Consider the following 16787-nt stretch of genomic DNA (forward strand, 5'->3'; position numbering starts at 1 on the left):
CAGGAAGCAAACACTATAAGCTGCCATTCATAAGAAAGATGTACTTTGACAAGGACTTTGAGTAAAAGTGAGCTAAAAGAAAAATAGTGTGTAACCCAGTGTGTATGGCATGGGTGCCTGAAAGTATTTTAAAAAATAACCCTATAAACTTCACAAAGGAAGATGAAGACCATAAAGTCAAGTCTTTATGATTAAAAAAAAAAAAACAAACTCTGCATTTCTTTTAATTCCATCTCTACCTGTAAAAAAAGTAACCAATGAAAATCACCTCTTCAAAAGTAATGTCACTATTGTCATAAATATCTACAGTATGCAAAAAAAAATTATTAGCAAAAATGCTTGTGGCTTTAGCGTTCACTTTGGAAATATTGAGAAATGGAGCCTCATAAGTTATTAATAAGATCAGAATTAATGCAGTCACTATTCCTGGCTTCTGATTAAATGCTGTCTTGTAACCTAGTAACACTAGAAATAATGACCACATGATAATTTTCTGTGAATTGAGTCAATGAAGGGAAGCTTTGATATGTCAAGTTGCAGCATTGCTTGCCCAACAGAAATATGCCTGGAGACCCATCCACAGTTGTGGAGACAATTTTCTTCTGTGTTTGTATGGGATAGTGTATCCAGACAAAATCCGTTTCTAATGATGGGTTCATTCTTGCTCTTCCACTATGATAGTTAAGACAGTGGGAGATGGTGATGAAAGAATGGAAATTTGCAATCTTAGAATAATAAAAAAAGGAATTGAGAGTTTTTTGCAACTCATCCTCACTGACAGTAGTGGACAGAATTTACTGAACGTGATGTTGAGCTGTAAATCCTCTGACAGACTTCCATATATTATACAGGACCACAAAAGTGTATAAAACTGTGTCACTCATCACTAGTATCTTATCTTGCTAGAGGCTTCAATATAAGAGACAAGCAAAAGACACAGAGAAAAAACTTGTATTAGTATTGCCAGTTTAAGACTAGAGTTGTATAAGAAACGCAAACAAATTCCAGAATTAACCCAGAATCGTCTTTCTCCTGAATCTAAACCAAATAAAGGTCAGTTTTTAAAAATTAGTCAGAAACTACCTGGGATAGAAAAAATAAATAAATACAAAGAAAAATTAGTAAAGAAAAATGCACACACATACACACACATATTAGTATGCCACAGAGGTTCAGAAAACATAAACCATTGAAATGGTTTACGCTTTCTGTTGAATCACTGAGGCAGAGAAAAATCACAGAGAATAGGAATAGGAACTATACAATAATTACTCAGTTAATGGGTAAGTTAAAAAAGAGTCCTGACTACTTGTGGAAGGCAAAGGGGAAAAAAGGCAAGGAAAGAAAAGCAGAGACGGCCAGAAAAGTATTAAATGTTATAGCAGAAGTTGCCATTGCCACAGGGGGGAAAAAAAAAAAGAAGAAGAAAGGAAGGATTAGAAGCAGCCTGGAACCTGAGGACAGCCATTAGGGAGAGGCAAAGAGTGGGAACCCGCTAGATGTATGGATGGATGCGAAGCGGCCGAGGAACGCCTGTCAGGAGGCTGCTGTGGCGGAGCGGCTCCGGCGGGGCTGCGCGGGGCGGGTGCTGCGGGCGCGGCGGGCGGGGAGGGCGCGGGGCGCTCCGCGGGGCCGGGGCGAGGCGGGGCGCTGCCGGCTGCTCAGCGGGGATGCGGCTAAAAGCGGGTGGATGGTGGGGAAGGGAGCGGCGAGGGAAGGGGCTGCCGTAGCCGCGGCATTCCGGCTGCCGGCCGCGTGGTGCTGCCCCGGGTGTGCCTCCAGCCGGAGCAGCCGCGTTGTAAAGAAGAAGAGGGTGCGCTGCGCTGCGCTGCGCTGCGGGCAGCAGCCGCTGCTCCCGGGCTCCCGGCTCCGGCTGCAGAGCGCGGGGGTAGGGAGGGTCATCACCGCTGGTGAGGAATAAAACGCATTCGAAAAAAAAAAAAAAATCTTAAAAAACCAATCCACTTGGACGGAGAATGGGGAAGGGGATGAAAAGGAGAGAATGGGGTCAGAAAGTGGTGGATGGAAAAAGCTGGTGTCTTGGGTTAGAGGAGCAGGAGATCAGGGGACAGCGCTCGCCAACTCGCCCTCTTGCCTTCACACTCCGGGGCAGAGGAGTGAAGAGGAGAAAACCAGGGAGGAAGGTGGAGAGCAGCAGGAGGAGGAGGAAAGCGAGAGGAGGGGAGTCCTTGCGCGCTTAGGGGTAGGGGCGAGCGGCGGTGTGAGATGGCACTCACATAAACACACATCCATATAATCTATACATCCACACGCGTCCGGGCAGGGGCGGGCAGAGCCTCCGTCGCCCCCCCGGGAGCAGCCGGGGGAGGCGCCTCGGTCCCCCCGCGGGAGGGGGCACGGCGGGGCCGGGAGGGGCTCGCGGGAGCTGCCGGCGCGGATGCCTTCACCTGGGGCTTTCCATCACTGAGCGAGCCGAGGAGGAGAGGCGGTCGGGTCTGGAGAACTACCTCTGGATGGTTTAAAAAAAAAAAAAGAGAGGAAAAAAAAGGGAAAAAACCCAACTCTGCAATCCTCTGCTCCCCCAGGCTCAGCACCATAAGGGACTGCTATATTTGAGGCTGTCAGGAGGATGGGAGAGAGAGGCTGAGAGTCAGGGCGAGAGAGACGGTGCCAGAGAAGCGGTAAGTGTCTTTGCCGTTCCCCCAGCCAGGCACTGATTTCCCTGGTTAGACTCTGGAGCGTGTGCAGATTACTTGTTGTAATATCCATCGCAGCATCTCTGTGAGCAGTCTACTGTGAAGCCGGCAACGGTGAGAGATCCCATTTTTGGGCTGCGGGTTTATGTGTTTTGCTTTTTTGTTTTGAATCTTACGTTGAAATTGTTGTCATAATTGAGCAGAAAAGTTGAAGCAGAAATTACCGTGGTCTGCTATATGCTTCCTGTCATTTAACTAGCGAGCAAACTACTGCAGTGAATGAGTTGTGAAGAGAGATGTGAGGCTTTTAGTACAATACATACTCCAGAGAAGGAATGCCTGTTTAAATGTGCTAATTTCTTATGTTTGGGAGAGCTACCATGCTAATGCTCTAGGGTGAATCAGGAAATAACCCAGCATATTGAGTTTATAGTGATCCACTGAAAGTTGTGTTGTTTTGGAGTTTGGAATGATACTTAGCTTTGCGATAAACAGTTATCTCTGGAATTAGAAAAGTACGGTGCCAGGACTCTTCTTTCTCCTTTGCTGACAGGGAGAGGAGATGGAATTACATAAAGATGCACTGATTTTTCCTCTCTGATGTGAGGACAGTTGATAAGACTATGTGGAATGTCTGTGAACTGGCTAGAAGATGAACTGAGAGTTATTGTGACATAGAGCACAACACTGTGTTTTTAAGATTTTTATATCAGAAAAAAAGAAATCCATGACTGTATCTGTGCTTCTTCAGCTGTTTAGTTGCATTCCTGTTAAGCTCAGAAACTTCATAAAACAGAAGTTAGACAAGATAGTGTAACGTGAGTACTTAGGATTTAAGTTTTCTATGTGTTGCAGTATTTCAGAAATGTAGCTTAAAGTTTTTGCAAAGTTCATTTCTTTTTTTTTTTTTTTAAAGTAATGTTTCCTTGAAATGACACAAATTTAGTTGTTATTGGTTTTTTGAAATGAAGGACCCAGTACCAGGTTTTTTTCCTGAGGGGTTACAGCATTCCTCTAGACTTCAGTGAGCTATGGATGAGACCCTGAAGTTTGAAACTACAAATAAATTACATGCTCACTATTAGCCAAAAGCTAAAGGGGGATTCCTGATGATTAAAATTTGAATGACATTTTTCCAATTAATAAAAGTGCCATTAATTCTTGCTGAGTTATAGTACCACTCCTTCAGAAGTACTTTATGGCAATCAATATTAACACAAGATCAGTTTATTCTGATTAATATTATTACAGGAATTATTGAAAGAATTAGCAATAACTAGACCATTACTTTAAAAAGCTATCAAATGCTCTAGTAGAATTTCTAAAAATATTTTTAATAAATTGACTTTAGTTACTATAACACTTACCTACAAAGTTTCAAGTAAAATAAACAAACAAACAAAAAAACCAAAACCCCAGCCTCCTCCCCCCAAAACCCCTTCTCTATCTTGTTGTGAGGGAAAACACAAATGCTTGTTTACTAGTTTGAGGTATGCCAAAAGGAAGACAGAAAACTGAGACATGAACCTGAACTATAGTAACTGAGAAATGTTTTATGTAGAGTGGCCTTCTGTCAGGATATACTATGGGAATGTTTAAGAGATGTGGTTAAGAAGGCAAAGTTTTGGAAGACAACAAATATAGTAAGGAGAGTGAAGTGTTAAGCACTCTTGAAGGTGATAACAGCTAAGTAGTTTTATAAGTGGACTATTGAACATGCAGCGCTTCTGTTTCATACACTACAAAGCAAATGCCCATGCAAAAAGTCAGAACTTGCAGATCATGGCATGAAAGTGTGAAGATAGCTATGGACAGTTTGGAGACAAAGAGTGTAGATTTTTTGTTGGTCAATATGAAGCTGAAGTTCATATTTTGAATTTGAGGTAAAAATGTTGGTAAAAATGTAGGGATCTTAATTTCATTTTACAACAAGGGCAGATGTACTAAGAATGAAAACAGAAAATAAAAACGTCTCACTGGCTGAATTATAGTTGAGAATTTGAAAGAAAGCAGCTTTGAAAATAGGTCTTGAGGAAAAATATTGTAGCAGCTAAGATAAAAGGTGTGATTAAAAGCTCTGCTGTTAGAAAATGATAAAGGGCAACTTTAAGAAATGCATCTCTTGGATGACTGTTAGCAAAGGTTCAGTACAGGAAGGTCATGACTGGCAAATTTGCTTGAGTCCCCTGAATAAGTTGCTGACATGGTGAACTATTGGGGAATCAGTGATATGATTTATGTGAGTTTCAAAAAACATCCAGTTCTGTGCTCCACAAAATATTGATTTGGAAAGTAAATTTTTGAAGGAGTGCTGGAATGAATTCAAACCTGACTTAGACATACGGACCAGAGGGTGTCAGTAAAGGTAAAGAGCTCTGTATGGAAAGAGGAGGTTAAAAGTATGATGCTTTAAGTGACAGTCTGAGATCCAGTTTTCCTTCTTGCTTGTAAAAAGCTGGTATGTTCAAAAGGTCTAGATCTGATTTTCTAGAAATATAGAAAAATCTGTTCCACTGAACAGATTCAACACACTGGAAGTTTTCTGATTAGGTTAATGATAGGAATATTTATTTTAAATAATTAATGCAAGTCTTTACAAAAGACATCATAGAAAGCTGTATGTTAAGAATATACATACCAAGATATTGAGCCATCTGAGGTGATTGGTTTGATGGCATTGAAAAAAAAATAGTTCTTCTGAGTGATTTTGCATTTCTGCTTGTAGCCTGCAACACAGATTTTAGTTCCTCTGAATGCACTGCATAATTTGCCACTGTTGGTCTGCTCCCTCCTTATGCTCCTGCTAAAGCTTCTGCATTGCACTTTCTTTCAGTTGCAGAACAACCTCAATCGTTTGAACAATTTCTTGTACTCTAAAATGCTAAGTAAAATCCACCACAGTTATACTGCATTCTTAATTCCCTGACAATCAGTGTGAAATAGACATTTGCTTGCTAATACTATATTGGTAGGCACTTCCCAGTATATTTTCTTCCTTCTGTGCATGGCTTCTCTGATGCTTTTTTCAGGGTCTGTTACACCCTGGATTACCAACTTCTTAATGTTTTACAAGGGAAAAGTACTCTTTCTGGAACTGATGGAGTCTCTACAGATTCTTATCTCCTGAGCAATTTTGATCAATAACACTTTATTAGGGGATGGGCTTGCAAATTATGAAATTGTTAAAACTTGATAAGATAAAGACATTCTTATTTTGCCTAAAGATTTCAAAGACTCATAATGTGTGTATGCATGTATAGATGTGTTTATACACACACATATATACAGAAGAGCAATGACTCTCTGTCTTTGCAAGCTGGAATAGCAGCAACAGTAATATTTTCTAGTTAGTGGAAGGAAATGTAATCTGTTTGTTTTTATAATTAATTTCCTGGCTGATTTATGAAAATATCCCAAAGTGTGTGAACCATAAGAAAATCTGATCTTTGCTTATGAGCTGCTTTCTAAAAGGAAGTTTAGGATGTTTTCTCACTGTATTTCATAAAGGCAACAAGGCAATTCTAAGGTGTTGCAAGAGGATCTGTAATAAGGGAAATACTATGTCAGATTCTGTATGTTATGAATATAATAAAACATTAGAATTACCATCCATGCTACAGCTGATGTTCTTGATCACATGCTCATACTTTTTGTGTATAGTCATCCACTCAGACTAGCTCCTAAGCTTACAGAGCCATCAGGTTATGTCAGAATGATGCATGCTGTCATGTACTAGTTGCACGACCATAGCTCACCTCTTTACATCTCCTTCAGGACCAAACTTACACATCAGTCTTGGGGAAAATTGATAACTCTTCTCCCTTCCCATACCTAGAAATAGAAAATACATCAAACTCTTTCCATCCATCAGAAACCTCTTTTGGGAATTTCCTTTTTCAGTATGCTCTTAAAGGTTTTATTGTAAATGGTGTTAAAACATGATGCTATCTTTGGAGAACCTTCAGCTCCTGAAACTAAAAGCGGACAAAGTTTGTAGGTAGTTCATTGCAGTTCCTGAGAGGGGTGAAGGATGACAACTTTTCACTCAACATACAGGGAGGGACTTGTACACTCACTTCAGCCTCCTTGTGAGTGAAAAATGTTCAGTTTTTAATAGTTAAAGATTTGCTATATATTCAACAGGATTCCTAGCCTTCAAATAATTTTGATCAAGACTAAATGTACAGCTTTGTAATTGATGTAGGCATAATATCAAGCCAGTCTTTTGGGTGTCTTCCCTTACCAAATAGCATCATTTTGCAAGAATTCATGAATCCCATTTTATTTTTGTTGGGTTTATAGTCTTCATCAAGTGCATGATGGACATTATCCGGTGGCTGTCACATTCCTGCTATAGGTTGTAACGAAGCTGCTATAGTGGTGCATTCAACCAAGAGTAGTGGCTACACAGATGGAAGGGTAAATGGAAAAGGTTGTTTGGTCATAGTAACAGAAGAAGCTGATATAAAAGGATAACCTCCTTATAATATTATTTTGAGAAGACATTCAGGCACTAAACTTGAAGAGTTGTAATTCTTTCTTAGCCATGAATAGACATATCCAGAAGATGTGTTTGCTTCAATGGTCTCCCACAAATGTGCCCTCAAAACTAAATGGTAAATGGTGAACAGATTAACAGAAATTTACATTTGGGAAAGGTGATTAATTTTTAACTGTTTAAGAACACGTATGTCATATGCTCTGAAAGATGACCCATTATCCCTGTTAGCTTACTCTGCAGACTTTCATATGCCATCTACTCTTGGTTATTCGCAGATGTCCACATAGACCTGAAGTGTAATGAACAAATCCACACCAAAATGAGTCAACAAAGTCACAGTATACGTTTTACCTCTTCTTCTGTGATGGTTCTCACAGAGAACATTTGCCAAAAGTATTATAGACACTCCAAGAAATTACTGTGGACAGGCTGGAACACTTGGGGGACATTGATCACAGTTGGTCTGACAAAGTCATTCAGCTTTGTCATGTTCATATTACTACAATGTAATCAGGATTATCCATTTAAATTTACATTTATTCTTGTGATGGCTTGGATGGGGGGGCAAGATATACAGAATGGATGAAATAGAAAATACTGCCAATTTCATGAGCTCTCTTGTTACTGTATAGGAATTTTAGTATGCCTAGCACAAAAATGGATTTGAAGGCTTATTAATTTCTTTCCCATAAGCTTTCATTGCCTGGAATATTGTACTACAGCCCTCTTTCTAAACCAAACTAATGAAAACTTTGTCTGTAAAGTGGCACTTTAAAAACCGACCCCCCCCCCAAGTATAGTTCTGTACCTCCTGTATAGGTTACTTTGATGTACAGTTCACCAACTGTATATATAAATTTTAGATTTTTCTTTTTTACTGTAATTTGCAGGTTCTGTTTACATATATATCTGTTTACATATATATAAAAAAATGCAGATACCACTTTAAAATGCAGTCGCCTCAACTGTCTAATTTACATTACAAGTCTATACTAAATATTATTTAGATTAGAACTCTGATTGTCATAGAAGATTTTTTTGTTTTATTATCAAGGCCCTTTATTCCATTATAAACCTTATCATCATCATGGCAACTAGACGTGATAATCATAAATCAAGGCTTTGTTGCACTGAGGGCTGTAAACACAAAATGGTCCCTGAATCTAAGAAATCTATGGCTTAACTCAAAGACTTCCTTTTATTTGCTGTTATTTCTGACCTTTGAAGAGCTTATAGCTAAGGGAAGACATCTGTGTTTCACAACCATGCTACCATGATCATGTACAGATTTCTTCAAGATCAGCTCCCACACCAGAAAAAAAGCCTGAGATACTATCTGCAACACTATGACATGTGTAATGATCACACATATATGCTATAAAATGTCTTGAAAATTTGTCTGAAGACAGTACCAGTAGTCCACAATTGCTTCTGAAATGTGGACTTTTTAGACCCCGTTTCTAAATTAACTTATTCTTCAGGTTACCAAAACCTCATGCAGATCAAAACTTATTAAAAACAATTATATGGACTTTCACATGACATTCTTTTAAAAGATAAGTTCTCCTTATTAAAACTTTTTATTTGTTTTGTCAATCCAAATATAATTGATTAAAGAAAACAAATAATTTACTCAGTCTTGTACCACAACCTTATTCTTTGTTTGGATTTTGACTTTTGCGCATCTGAGGTGATAAAAGGTCCTGATTTCTCAGTCTCATATGTGCAAGATGCTCAAAATGTTCTTACTCCCCTGTAACATATTCAGTGTCATGTATTGTTGCTGCTTACATAAAACTCAGCTCAGGGAAAGTGGGAATAAAGCCATTACTTCTCTGATGTCATAAAGTCTCTCTGATGTATGTGTACACAGCTTTTCAGTTCAGAACCAGTTGTGTAGTATTTCCTCTTTCTGGACTTTGGAAGCTATTTCTTGGACATTGAAATAGCTTCAGACTGAAGAAGACTGACTGTTACATGTTTGAGAAGAGGCATAATTGAAAATGTATTTCAGATCAGATAACCAGGGAGGATAATTTATTAAGAGGGCCATTAGAATATAAAGATAATTTAGAAAACATGATATATAGCTTAAATGCCTGCAGTCTTGTTTTCCCCCTTGCATATCACAACTGACTGATTGCTGAGATCTAAGTATTTATTTGTCTTATCAATCACTTTGTGCCTGAGTCATTCACTGATGGGCATAATCCTCTGTTTGTGACTTCAAAAGGCATCTCTGGAGGAAATTTGAATGTCATCAGCAACCAATTGAGACATTACTGAAGGCATCAGGTAGGAGGAAGATGTTTGCACAAGGAGCATATTAATCAACAACTGGAGAAAATAAGCAGCATCAAAGCAGTGCAATTCAGTTGAATTTGGATTAAATTCTTGCATATTTTCTACAAAGCAGAAGCAAGACAGACTGATTGATTCAAACCATACAAAACCCAAAGTCCTTCCCGAGAAAATAAATACAGGCTGGGCAAATCAGGAAGCATAAAGTGTAAAGGAGCAATACAGATTCTGTGCTTAAACAGTCATTACTTAATTTCTGCTACCTCTGTAAGTTTTCATTAAGTATCCATAAATTACTATCAGGATTCCTTCTCTGTCAATCTTTGTAAAATAGTTCCTTTGAAGCAGCAAGATTTTAGTTGTAAAGGAATGGAAAGGAATTTGCCAAGGATTTCTTTCAAAGCTTACAAAAATATGTTGAAATTATAAACAATATGTGCATGATTATATAGGATTATAGGATTTCTGAATGAGAATAATATGTGAAAGAGGAATTTATCATAGCTTTTTGTGATTTTGCTTCAGCAGAAAATGCTTAGTAGTTTCATATGTCACGTTCTGCATCAAGTAAAAGCTGACATATGAGAAAATACAGTCAGTTGAACACTTGTAATGTTTATTGAAGATAATGTCTATATCAAAACCGGCATGCTAGTTTCATGTGTTATCTAAGATTTCAAAAAAAATAGCAGGCTTTTTTCTGAGGATTGGTTTAAAGTCAAAACAGTGTGGGTCATGAGAAACCTCTCCAAAATCTGTAATGGACACACTTTCTCTTTGGAACATAGAGTAACTGAGAAGCTCAGGGGATCCCAAGAATTTATCTAAAAACTACCTGTAGGTGGTATAATAAGATCTGGAATATTTTGCAGTGGAAAAAAAAAAGACTGTAAATAGCTATATGAAAGGCAGTGGTTTTGGACTTTCTGTTTATTTCTGTTTTATTTCTGGGTTTATAATAGAATTGCAATGATGTAACAGCAAAAAAATACAAAGGTTTACCTTTTATTGAGCCTAACTTTCTTTGAACTGGCTGAGAAAAACTTCATCCATTAACTTGAAAATAAAAATTAAACAAAACAAAGTCAGCTTCCAGCATCAAGCACAGTAAACATGGGGTTGTTTTACTTCTTTATAATACAGGGCAGATTTTAAAGCACCTAAGAGATATTGCAAGAAATCCTTTTTCATTGTTTAAGAAAACAGACACTTTGGCAGGTTATGGGCAGAAGATCCTATTGCAGGAGAGTTTTATTACTTTCTACTCATTTTTATTTTTACTTTATTACTTACTAGTGTATAGAAATATTATTGGATTCTGTGTCTTTATTTATAATTATTTCTTCTTAGTATAGTCTGTTTTATTGCGATTTTCCTTTGATTTCCTCATCACCTGAGATTTTCCCACATGTTGGCTGGCATGAAATTAGTTTTCTTAATTTGTATGCTTGGTTTGCCTTTTCTGTAATTTGTATTTTATTGCTAATGTCAGACAAAGAAGGAGATGAGGGAAGTATTGAGAACACAATCTTTCATCAGTTCCCACTGCCACGTATAAAGGCAGCAAATAAATGTATTCCGTTAATGCAGTAAAGTCAGAGTCCTTGTGCCTTGAGATACATTAAAGAGACTCTCTAGCACTCCAAGAACTGCCAAATTAGATGATGCCAAGGGAAAAGAAAGAAAAAAGGAATAAGAAAAAAGCACTTTCACGTAAAATTCACACTGCATTTAACAAGCATAAGAGAAAAACACTTATCCAAAGCTGAAAGTACAGGTCACTACAGCTTGTGTTTAAGAGCCAGGCTTTCCACTGAGTGGCTACAAACACAGGCCGGGTAGTGCAGAAATGGCAAGAACCACGCAGTAATGAATCCCCATTTCTCTGCTTGGTGCTGTGTGAGGGGAAGAAGGGGAAAGTCCATATAAATTATTCACCTTTTGTGTCACAGACCTGCACCTGCAAATGGATAATCACTCTATTAGTGTTGTGGAGGGTCACACAGCACACACACAAAACACTGTTCTGGGTTACTGAGTTTTTTTGATATACTGGGTAGAAGCTGTCACCGAACACCATTGGGAATCAGGTATTGTGCCTATCATCCTGTCAACTCATATTTCTCCTAAAACTACTTTAGTTGCCCATATGAAATGTTCTGGGTATAAAGTAGCTCTTTTATAGGTATATTTCTTCTCACTCAAAGTATGCATTTAAAGAGCATCTTTTATATATAATGAAAGCAAGCAGTTAAAATCTATTGGCCTCTAGCACCTGCTGACTGCTATTTTCATTAACAGTTTGTGCATCTCTTTCCTGTGTCTTCTAGATCTCTCTCCTCATTGCCTCAATAGGGTCACATCTTCACATTTTGCCTTGTCGTAATTGTGACCAGGCTTTCATGGCTAATCTTTACTCAGAAGGACTCAAAACCATCAAGAGACAAATTCGCTGCTGGCATAAGCAAGTGCAGCAACACTAAATTTGGTGGAATCCTGACTGCTCATTTTAGGATAGTTTCCCTACCTTGAATTTTCCTGCAATCCTCAACCCCTACTGCTCTATGAAGCACATTTTACCACGAGCAGTGACTGAGGAATTCTAGGTTGGATTTTAAATCTGCTACCAAATGTATTCTGGCTATGCTAGTGACAAGCAGAGCTGCACAAAAATTACCCATTTTTGTTCTGTAAGTGTCCATCTGCAGCAATGATGATTTTCTGCCTAAATATTTTATTCTTCTGTGAATGTGCAAAAATATGATTTTTTTTTCCCTCCTGCTGGTTCTGCTGACAAGCAGAACTTTTTCATACAGCTCTATAATTAGGCTCCAGAGCCCTGTGGAGACACACAGCAGAGTGGTAGGCTTTATATTCTGCAACACTCAAAAGCTGCAGTTCACAGACGTGTGCTTGTATCTATCCCACCTCTTTGCAAGCTATAACTAGACTCTTCCATTCCCTTTGGGTCTGTCCCCCTGTGTCTAACAAAAATGAGAATTTTGAGTGTTTCTAGCCCTAAACTGCAAATCAGCACTCGACCACTGTGTGAATCTTTTGACAGAATGGAATGGAGTTTCAGGTCATCGTGGAAAATACCAGCTAAGGAAACTTGCATTGCTTCAGGTAGTGCAATGAAACTATCAAACTTTATATAAAAACAATAACTCTTAAGGGTTTTCACGCAATTCTTTTCAGCAGGAATGTGAATTTTTGTGGTGGTTTCCATCACATTACAGTGTTGCTGATCAAAAAACCCAATGATGATGTTCCTATAGCAAATATATAGTTGTAAAGATTACTGGTAGAAGTTGTACATGGAATATTATATATTGCTCTTGTATGGCCTTTGGGGAAACCTTCCATTTTCCTTTAAGAAAACCTTCAAACCCTTTAGTGTTAAAACATGCTACTTTAGAGAACATGAGTCTTTGCTACTTCAGGCCAAAGATAGCCACAAACACCAGTAAATTAGTAACATCACTTTTGCCTCCTAAAAATGGTTAACATCTGAGATTTCACAATTACTAATCTTCTCTCCAAACCATTTAGAAATATGGACTGATATGATTTTTTTTAGCTTTGTGTTGGTGCAGTTTGGAGAAAAAGATTTTCATGTTATAGCTAATGAGAGTTGTGGCTTAATCTTTAGCACTGCTAGCAGCAAGAACCAAATTTCCTGTCCTTAGATCATTTTTACAGGTTTAATTAATAATGTAGACAGTTGAGTCTGCCTGCTTGAACTAAAATAATTAGCAGAGAGTAAACAAACACTTTAGGTTTCACTTTATGAATGGTGTGGTGCCATTTTAAATATTTAACATTTTGATCTGAGTGACCAATCAATTCTTGAAAAGTGCCAGGTTACACCAACAATCCAAGCAAGAGGCTGAGCTGTGAGAAAAGGTAGGCTCCTGTAACTGCTTCTCACCAGCAAGGGCTGCAGGAAATGACGTGTTAAAATGAATGTTAAAAAGGAGGGTATGAAAAGGTAGGAGCTGTCAGAAAAGGAATGGTAAAAATATCAGAGAGGAGCAGGAGAGGATAGAAAGGTGTTTAATGCATCTCAATGACTAACTGATTGGTTAGATCTCCATGTGAGGTCTTACAGGAGCAAGTGTCTCATGCACATTTAAATCTCAGGTAGTGATTTATTCCTCTGTATATTCAGGGCAAGAAAAATGAAAATGAAAAATGAAAAATTAGAAAAATTTATTGGCTTTTTCTTCTAAGTATTGATGGTCTGGGGAAGAGGAGACCCACACCCTGCCCAGCAAAGCAGTAGAGCTTGTATGTTGGGCATGCTGAAACCAGTAGTGATTGCAGCTTTGACTTGGGGAAACACGTACACACGTTCTGAGCAACTTCATACACAGCCTAAAACTAAGCATACACTTAACAAACGTTGACTGCATTTCAGTGAAGCAGTCTTAAGTGAAGTCCTGAACGAGTACCTTGAAAAAGGGCATGCTAATTACACCTAATCTTTACTTCATGGCATGGAATAGTACTTTTGAATTATAGAAATTTTGTACTTCTATCAGGAACGTTCAAAAATATGCTCCTTAATCTTAAAAATGTCTTTATTTTTGTAGATTATGTCTTGTAAACCCCAATATCTATTTTCTATGAGGTTTTATCTTTCTTATTATAAAAATCACAAAAACATTGAATATCTGATAAACACATCATAAAAATTTTAAACAATCTCTTTGATTCAGTCAAATGTAGTTCCCTTTCAACGGCATAAAATATTCAGAAAAACAGGTTTCCATTTGTTTTTTTCAGGAGACTAGATAAAGATGCAACCAGTGCCATGACTAATAGTGAATAATATTATTTTCTGGCTGGTGTAAACTCAAAAAAAAATATATATATCTGCAAGGTTCTTACTGTCCCCACTTCAATAAATTAGCTCTATTACTGCAGCCTATGATGAGGCGTCTGAGCAGTAACTCACAACAATTTTCCCTCCAACTCTTTTTGTTAATCATGATCATACTTGGAAAGAGAACCTTACCTGTTTTTCATATTTCACACTGAATTTCCAGGACTGACAGAAAAACCACAAAAATATTTGCTTACCTGTTGTGTTTGGTACAAAAACCACTGCACAATGTTTAATATGACTCCCTGGTGTGCCATTTGTGTATGGTTGCTTTCCAGAGAAAGATCAAGCTTTGGTTATATTTTTCAGTAGGGCATACTGCCTTCAACATTTTGAAGATGGTGCTGCAAGTCCCTTGCCATTTGAGTAGGAGAAGTATTCTGGAAGTGTGCTCTGGAGTGGCAGGAGGTTTTGATGGGGTTTGGATACAGTCTCTCTGGGAAACTTGCTCCATCTCATCCTCGTGCTGGGGCGGGAGATTTTCATCTCTCAGTGACACCAACACAACAGCACTGAAGCATTAGATGTCTGAATCACTGTCACTACTTTTTTTTCTCCTTTGGAAACAATGAACAAATCATCAACAAGTCATCTAAAAAAAAGGGAAACTTATAGGAGCTTCCATATGAAGTGATTCGATTTTTTATTTATTTATTTGTAATAATCTTTGATGACAGCCTTTGGGTGCTTCTTTGGCAATGAAAATCCAAAGATGGATGTGAAAAAATGAACATTCTGTTTTGTTTGTTTCTTTCACACTGTTTTTCTTCTCTAGATTAAAAATGTTCTTTTGATATACTGAAAATAAAATTCCATTCCCGACTGGGATTTTGCCAGACATTGTCATAAAATCAAAAGATCTACTTGTAATCCATTTAATCTATTAACTACCTCTGGTTCCGAGCAACCAAGGACCTCATTTTCACTCTATATCTATTCTCCCATCTCTAGAAACTGATGATGCAAGCATGAGGGAAGGAGTCAGTTAACTGTTCATCCTCTCTTCATGGCTTTTTCTGTGACACAGAAAACTCTAAATCTGGCAGCAAAAAGTGGTTTGAACAGATTACTTTGTTGCCAAGGTAATAAAATCCATGAGCTTTCAGAATAAGCAGATTTATTGTATGATATTTAATGTTCATGGCTGACTAAGAAAAAAAAGGTAACAGCTTTTTATGGGAGATAAGGTATACATCTTTTGGAATAGCAGTTTACAGTTTTTGGGTAGTTTTCAAAGCCTATACTAGATGAGGTGTGAACCAAGGAGAGGGGAAAGGGATCTGTAATTACCCAAGACTGCCAAGCGCAATGCCTCTGCATCCCAAGCCATTATTTCAAATGTATGTATGCATGAGTGCACAGGGAAAGGCACTGTTTGGGGTTTTTTTTCAGAATTGCAAGTAAAATTCAAAAGGTTTTGAACTGTGATTGTCATCTGTGATTTCTGAGACATGGCTATCCTCAGTAAGAGAGAGTGACCAGGTAGGAAACAGTCAGTTTTCAAGCATTCAGTCTCAACTGGGATTTTGTTTGTCTTATTTGTAACCTCTGCTACCAGTATATAAAAATATGACTTGAACTTTTGATTAATATTTTTTTTACTGCTTCATTAAGCTTGTCTAGTTTACTAGCAGCATGGGGAAACTCACAAATACAACATTTTTTTTGAGTCTCCAAATACAAATAAAGTAGCTTGTGCAGGCATCCTCAAGGACCTGCGTCCTGAAATACATTTATGTAAGTTAATGTTCAGAGGACATTTATAGGAAATTGAAGTAAATCATGTCAAGGCTCATATTACCAAGGTGCTGAATTGGGGAAAAGAATTTATTTTAGTGGAGATAAAATAACCCTTCAGCCAGAGAAAGAGGATACTCCAGAGCACTGGACTGAACACCGGTGCCTTGTCATTGAAACCTCCATGGTTTGCAGCCTGACCACTGTGGCTCTGTGAGTGAGTGTTCCCCTTGGAACTGAAGTTTTAAGGGAGGAATTCACAGCACAGTAAATACTGATGATCTTTCTTAACTCTCATCTACCTCATTTGTCAACATGATGAATTTGTATATGCTCAAGGTTTTAAAAGATAATGTGGCTCACTATTGGCTCTAATGGGGACTTTTTTTTTTAAATAGCTCAGAATGTTCAGAGTAATTTTATTTCAATATGCTCATTTTTTGTGTAAACAGTGGTCTCTTGCCATTCGGTCACATACACGCTGTTTTGCTACAGAAGCTGTTCATCAAAGTGTTGACATTTCATTTTAGTGCACATTTGGAAAACAGATATTGTTGTTGGTGGTGATTGTTGTTGTTTTGCTTTGACTTGGGAAATGCCGTATAGTGTATGTGAAAGCTCTGTGCAGTCCCAGGAGTTTGCTCCCAGACAAAAATTCCCAGGCATTTTAGAAGGCAAATTAGCCACTTCACCCCAACCGTCT

At 38.1% G+C, this 16787-nt stretch overlaps 1 protein-coding gene across 5 annotated transcripts in view; it reads left to right on the forward strand.

The window, feature by feature from the left end:
* Nucleotides 1-1728: 1728 nt before the first annotated feature.
* Nucleotides 1729-16787, forward strand: part of CNTN5 (contactin 5) — a 618861-nt gene continuing 603802 nt past the window's right edge. For 2 of the 5 annotated variants that reach the window (XM_048294606.1, XM_048294600.1), the window contains exon 1: nucleotides 2368-2642. The gene's annotated coding sequence lies outside the window, so the exon portion shown is untranslated. Of the gene's footprint in view, nucleotides 1911-2046; nucleotides 2204-2367; nucleotides 2643-2681; nucleotides 2772-16787 lie in introns of those variants that run through there. The other 3 variants (XM_048294601.1, XM_048294603.1, XM_048294604.1) reach the window with 3 other exon arrangements.

The sequence above is a fragment of the Corvus hawaiiensis genome, chromosome 2 (assembly GCF_020740725.1).
Source record: "Corvus hawaiiensis isolate bCorHaw1 chromosome 2, bCorHaw1.pri.cur, whole genome shotgun sequence".
Lineage (NCBI taxonomy): Eukaryota > Metazoa > Chordata > Aves > Passeriformes > Corvidae > Corvus > Corvus hawaiiensis.